The sequence below is a fragment of the Magnolia sinica genome, chromosome 1, assembly GCF_029962835.1.
Source record: "Magnolia sinica isolate HGM2019 chromosome 1, MsV1, whole genome shotgun sequence".
NCBI classification, from domain to species: domain Eukaryota; kingdom Viridiplantae; phylum Streptophyta; class Magnoliopsida; order Magnoliales; family Magnoliaceae; genus Magnolia; species Magnolia sinica.
The window spans coordinates 12,252,786-12,260,221 of record NC_080573.1 but is presented as its reverse complement, the minus strand read 5'-3'; positions in this window follow the sequence as shown (position 1 = coordinate 12,260,221).

The window sequence follows — 7,436 nt, the reverse complement described above, 5'->3', positions numbered from 1 at the left end:
CTGATTTCCTAGTTAACCCCGCTAATTTTGTAGTGTGCCCCGCTCAAATTCAAGTTTCCCCCGCTGAATTTCTTATTTGCCCCGCTAAATTTCTAGTTTTCCCCGCTGAAATTCAAGTTTGCCCAGCTCAATTTCTAGTTTGCCCAGCTCAATTTCAAGTTTCCCTTGCTAAAATTCAAGTTTGCCCCGCTGAATTTCTAGTTTGCCCTGCTCAAATTCAAGTTTCCCCCGCTGAATTTCTAGTTTGCCCCGCTTAATTTCATATTTCTCCCGCTGAATTTCTAGTTTGCCCCGCTCAATTTCATGTTTCTTCCGCTCAATTTCTAGTTTGCCCCGCTGATTTTGTAGTTTGCCCCGCTCAAATTCAAGTTTCCCTCGCTGAATTTCTTATTTGCCTGCTGAATTTCTAGTTTTCCCCACTGAAATTCAAGTTTGCCCCCACTGAATTTCTAGTTTGCCCCGCTCAAATTCAAGTTTGCCCCGCTGAATTTTTAGTTTGCCCCGCTCAAATTCAAGTTTCCCCCGCTGAATTTCATGTTTACCCCACTGAATTTCTATTTTGCCCCGCTCAATTTCATGTTTCCTCCGCTGAATTTCTAGTTTGCCCCGCTCAATTTCATGTTTCCCCCGTTGAATTCTATTTTGCCCCGTTGAATTTCTAGTTTGTCCCACTCAAATTCAAGTTCCCCCCGCTGAAATTCAAGTTTGCCCCGCTCAAATTAAAGTTTCCCCAGCTGAATTTCATGTTTGCCCCACTCAATTTCTAGTTTACCCTGCTTAATTTCTAGTTTCCCCCGCTGAATTTCTAGTTTGCCCCGCTATATTTTGTACTTTGCCCCGCTGAATTTTCAGTTTGCCCCGCTGTTTTTCTAGTGTCCCCCGCTAAATATCTAGTTTGCCCAGCTCAATTTTATGTTTACCTCGCTTATTTTGATAGTTTGTATTACACAATTTCTGGTATTTCCTAGCTCAATTTCTATCTCTATTTCATATGAACCTTGTTCAAATTCATGAAATGCTACATTGTTTTCAATTACTTCTGATTTTGCACACCATGTTTATGTTGTGAATTTTATGTTTGATATGTTTTTCAATTTCATCTTTGCAGGTGATGAATATTCTGCTGTAATCCCTAACCCAACCTCTAGGTGTACACTGAAGTGGTGGCTTGAGAAGGTGAAAGGTGGATTGGAAAAGCACGATAGTCGGCTAAATTTGTTTAGCCAATTCTCTTTTTCATTTCTATTACATGTTACATCATTTAGATTTTTAGGGGCTCTATTTCACTTTCTTTTTCAACAATATAAAGGTGATCTAGTATTTGAGATCAAGGGAAGACGAGTGCAGTTTACCGAGATGGACTTCGCCCTCATTACGAGCCTTAAAACTAGAGATCTTTCTGTACCAAAAAATTATTACACTACGAGTACATTAAGAGACAAATACTTCAAGCAATATCCGGTATTAAAGAAGGACCTAATGGACGTGTTTGATAGATTAGTTGGCACCAATAAGCATGAGGATGTCATGAAGGTTGCCTGACTCCTGGTTGTAGAGTTCTTTCTCAGGGGAACCAAACCGAAAAACATGTGCAACATGGATTACATTCACCTGGTGGACTCGCTAGATGATTTCTATAGCTATCCTTGGGATAGTTTAGGATACTATACAATATCGCAAGGAATAGAATCTGGTGTTGCCGCATCAAGTGCCCCTCGGTACACTGTATGAGGAGGAAGACGAATCAGACGAAGAGGGAAAAAATGTTGAGAAAGGCGTGGAGGGAGAGGGAACGAGGGGGGGTATTATTCTTATGAAGGAATTCCGGTTTGAGAAGGAAGAGTTGAAGAAGGAGAGAGAGGTATTGAAGAAGGAGAGGGAAGAATTGAGGAAAGAGAAGGAAGAGTTGAGAAGGAAAGAAGTGATGGTTGATGAGAGGGAGGCGTTACTGAAAGAGAAAGAAGCATTGAAAAGGGAGAAGGATTTATTTTTTGAAGAGAAGAAAAAGTTAGCGAAGGAGAGAGAGGAGTTTAATAAGGAGAATGAAGATTGTATGATGGAGGAGGAGGGTGAGGAGTTGAAGAGAGGGGAAGAAAATGATATTAAAGAGAAAGAACGCTTCATGCATGGGGAATTCGATGTGCACTCGTTTGGTATCGCCAAGGGTAATATATTGGATGCATCCACTTCTCATCCCGTCTATCAGAGGAAACCCAAAAGGGTACTGAAGCCATCAATTTATAAGGTTTCTCCATACTTATCCCTGTCTGCATTTGATACAACCCCTGGTTTGGTTCCCGAATTCAAGGCTGCAACAACTTTTGCCACTAATCCGATACCATTTCCTCTACAGATGGATCCATTCAGGATACTATCCGAGCAGCAATTGAAAGAGGCAGAGGACTGGTATGAAGCGAACAAGGCCACGACAGCGGGGTTATGGTTTGGTACGATATGGGAGAAGGATGCGTAGGTTGATAGCATGATATTCATTACTAATTTATTCTCTATATGCATTGATTGACATGTAATTATTTATTATATTAATATATGGCTAAATCGTATTATCCTATTAATTACCCATGCCCCACTCAATTTCCAGTCTGCCCCAATGGCTTGCATTGCTGCACTTTTTTCTATCGGAAAAAACATGTTCTAATGGTTTGCTTGCTTGGTAATAATGCAACAGCTGAAGCTACAACATCTAATAAGTCTTAAGTAAAAAACATACCTCTCAATGCAATGTGCTTATTGAAACGAACATTTCGAGCATGATTCAAAGCATTCCTCAAAAGATCCGTAAAGTATTCTTTTGGGACACCTCCATAGTTTAGTAATGAAATTAAAGTCTTATTTAGGTACGTTTTCCTTGGTATCGATCCCTAGTGGGGGTGGCTAACATGGACGGTGTGTACTGGCATGGGTGTTTACTAGCAAACTAACCCACATTTCCATGCATTTCACGGTCAATTCGCTTCACTTCATGGTCATTTCCATGCATTTCATGCTTGCCCCGCTCAATTTCATGTTTACCCCGCTGATTTTATAGTTTGCCCCACTCAATTTCTAGTTTGCCCCGCTCAATTTCATGTTTCCCTCGGTGATTTTCATGTTTGCCCCGCTGATTGTCTAGTTTGTCCTGTTCATTTTCATGCTTACCCCGCTGATTTTCTAGTTTACCCCGCTGTTTTTCTAGTTTGCCCCGCTCATAATTCAATTTGCCCCGGTCATATTTCAGTTTGCCCCACTCATTTTCATGCTTGACCCGCTCATTTTCATGATTGACTCGCTCATTTTCATGCTTGCCCTGCTGATTTTCTGGTTTGGCCCGCTTATTTTCATGCTTGACCCGCTCATTTTCATGATTGACCTGCTTATTTTCATGCTTGCCCCGCTGACCTTCTAGTTTGCCCCGCTCATTTTCTATTTTCCCCCGCTGATTTTCTAGTTTGCCCCGCTCATATTTCAGCTTGCCCCGCTCATTTTCTAGTTTGCCCCGCTCATTTTCATGCTTGCCCCACTCATTTTCTAGTTTGCCTCGCTCATTATCTAGTTTCCCCTACTGATTTTCTTGTTTGCCCCGCTCATATCTTAGTTTGCCCCGCTCATTTTCATGTTTGTCGTGCTCATTTTCTTTAATTTTCTTCACTGCTTTCACCTTTTCCATCAACCGTATGACTGTGAGTTCATAATGGTTTCCTACCTATTCAAATAAACATTTTAGGAACTGAAGAAGAAAAGCAATATTTCTTCATTTAAAATGGGAAATGAGATGTTTTGATCTTTCAATAAAACAAATTTTTTTAAAATGATTTCTTGAAAAATCTAATTTCATGGGGTTTACAATGTTTAGACTTCAATTATCCGTTAAAACTCTTCTTCAAGAATTCCAACGAACGAAAGAAGGCGTGGTTCTTGGATTACAGAACAGACTTTTTTGAATCCGAAAAGCACTAAATTTAAAGCGAAAACAGGAAGATTTTAAGGAGATCTCTACCACTTTAGATGAAGGAAGTACCTGAAAGGATTTGATTTTTATAAATTTATTCCAAAGGGAATAGAAATCGGTAGAATCTTAGAGAGAAATGGAACTCAGTCGGGGTCGACCGGGTCTGACCCGGTCGAACCCAACTATTTTTTATGGTGATGGCATTCATTCTCCACGGTTTTCTATCATGTGGCCCATTGAGCTTTGGATCTACATCATTTCTGGGTACATGAGAGTGTAGTGAAGGGAATTGACCATGAAATGCATTGAATTGACCTTGAAGTGAAGCGAAGTGACCGTAAAATGCATGGAAATGATTCCTTAACCACTCTACCATAACATTCTGTAGCTAAGCTTAGATTCTTTTAGTCAGCTTTTGGAATGGGGCCGGAATGGTGATAGTTTATCCCACATGACCAATTGTAGCTAAGTCTAACCACAACATTCTGTGGCTAAGTTAAAGAAGTCTATGCTTTTAGCTAAGCATCCAAAATAGCTCACAAGAACCATCTATTCCACCTGACCCTGTATATTTATCCAAGTCATTGATACGGAGGAAACTATCATGAATGGGTCATGTCTAGTTTACATGTCTTGTTCCTCGTATACATACCTTATCTGAATAACACAAGCAGGACATCTAGAGCTTGTTGTGCTAAATGAGCCCCCACTATCCAATACCGAGTGAAATAGGACATGTTCGAGTATTTTTTGCCGAGAATAGGGCATAGCTCATCATGCATGATTACACCACTCACATGCCAACAAAATCATGCCTAAACTGGACTTAAGGCCTAACTATTGCACATTATCTGTAAATAGGGTTGTACATCGAGCCGAGTCGAGTTAAGGTGGGCCAACCTCGGCTTGACTCGTCCATGCTATACTCGAGCTCGAGCTTGCCCTCGAGCTCAACATTGAGGCTTGGCTTGTTTGCCAAAGCTTTCGAGTCGAGTTCGACTCGAGCTGGTGGTTCAATTCGAGTCGAGTTTATCTTGAGTTTTGAAACTCAATTAAGCCATATGCAAACTAAATTGTCTAAAAGTTATGCAACTTGCCTGTAACCTAGGGTTAAATGAATTCCCTATAATCCAAAGGGATGCAAATTGCCCACAACAACTTAGGGTAGAAATTCCTTACGATTGAAAGCTATGTGAGTCTCGCGTCAATTCATTTTGACTACTCTTGTTATGATATAAGACAAAAAATGAGACAAATCTAAAAAAATGAATTGACTACTCTCATTATGATATAAGACAAAAAATGAGACAAATCTAAAAAAATAAGTGGGCAAGACAACCGACCCGGTCGACCCCAACTAGCTGACCCAGTTTATCGGGTCCCTGGATCAAGGTACCTATGACTACGGATTAGCGGTACCTATGGCTACGGTTATAATCCATAGCCATAGAGGTCACTAAATCCGTAGCCATAGGCCAGCTTACTTAAAAACGAATCCAGCGAGTTGGGGTCGACCGGGTCAGAGCTTGGCCTATCGCTACGGATTATAACCGTAGCCATAACTATAGTGCTATGCACTTTTTTCTCTTTTTTTATTTTTTATTTTTTACATGGAGAACATTTTCCCCCTTACATTTTTCTATAATACATAATTATGTAAATATGTATGTATAAGTATATAAAAATATTTTTCTATCTTTTAATTTATTTCTTTGTATATTTATTTAACAAGCATATCTCCTAAGCTAGAATGATCTACTTAACTTACCACATATGATTTTGGCGTAGGAGAAGCTAATTTAGCCAACCAACCTCGTTATCTTCCAAAATTCCATCAGGTTGATGTTCGAAAATCCATTTCATTCAATTCATGGTCAATTTCAATCACTTCGCGGTCAAACTGAAAATTGAGCGGGGCAAACATGAAATTGAGCGAGGCAAACATGAAATTGAGTGGGGAAAACTAGAAATTTAGCCGGTAAAACATGAAATTGAGCAGGGCAAAGATGAAATTAGGGCTGAAAGTCAGGCCGGTTGGTTCGGGTTGGTGCTCAACCCTAACCCAACCCAAGGTTCCTATACCTAAACCTTGACCCAACCCAACCCAATCTTGGGTTGGGAATTCTCAACCCAAGCCCAACCTAAGAGGGCTCGACGGGTTGATTGGGTTGGTCGGGTGTATACGTGCTAATATTTTCATTATTACATTAGTTTATTATATTTCAATATAGGACTTATTTTTTGTATCTATGATTTTAATAATTATATACGTGATTATTCATCATAAAGAACTTCATTTTTTTCTTTAAAAAAACAAGCTAAAATATAGGACTACTCCTTTAAAAAGTCATGTAGCATAGCACGTAATCTATTTGGGAAAGAGAAATTCGGCATATCTTGTTAGCTTGTGTCCTTGGAAATGACATGGACAAATGAGACCTAACATCACTAGTGTACCTTCTACACAAACAATCCACACTCAATTATAATTTATAAGTAACTAATATATTGATCGGGTTCGGGTTGGGTCAGGCAACCTGAGACCTCAACCCAAGCCCAACCTAAGTTTTCATGTTCCGGCCGTGCGCTGATTTCCTAGTTTCCCCTGCTGATTTTCTAGTTTTCCCCGCTCAATTTCATGTTTGCCTGGCTGATTTTCATGTTTCCCCCGCTGATTTCCTAGTTTGCCCCGCCGTTTTCATGTTTCCCCCGCTGATTTTCTAGTTTGCCCCGCTGATTTTCATGTTCCCCCCGCTGATTTCCTAGTTTACCCCGCTGATTTCCTAGTTTGCCCCACTGATTTTCTAGTTTGCCCCGCTGATTTTCTAGTTTCCCCCGCTAATTTTCATGTTTGCCCTGCTCAATTTCATGTTTGCCCTACTGAATTTCTAGTTTGCCCCGCTCAATTTCATGTACGGCTGAAAGTTAGGCAGGTTCAACCTGACCGACCCGTGACTGACCCGACATTGGGTTGGGCTCGGGCAGGATATATCGGGTCCGATCTCAAGCTTGGGCTATACAAACACCAACCCAATAAAACTTAGGTTGGGCTTGGGTTGAGGTCTCAGTTGCCCGACTCAACCCGAACCCGATCAATATATTAGTTACTTATAAATTATAATTGAGTATGGATTGTTTATGTAGAAGGTACACTAGTGATGTCGAGTCTCATTTGTCCACGTCATTTCCAAGGACTCAAGCTAATAAGATATGCCAAATTTCTCTCTCCCAAATAGATTACGTGCTATGCTACATGACTTTTTAAAGGAGTAGTCTTATATTTTAGCTTGTTTTTTTAAAGAAAAAAATGAAGTTCTTTATGATGAATAATCACGTATATAATTAATAAAATCATAGATACAAAAAATAAGTCTTATATTGAAATATAATAAACTAATGTAATAACGAAAATATTAATATGTATACACCTGACCAACCCAATCAACCCGTCGAGCCCTCTTAGGTTGGGCTTGGGTTGAGAATTCCC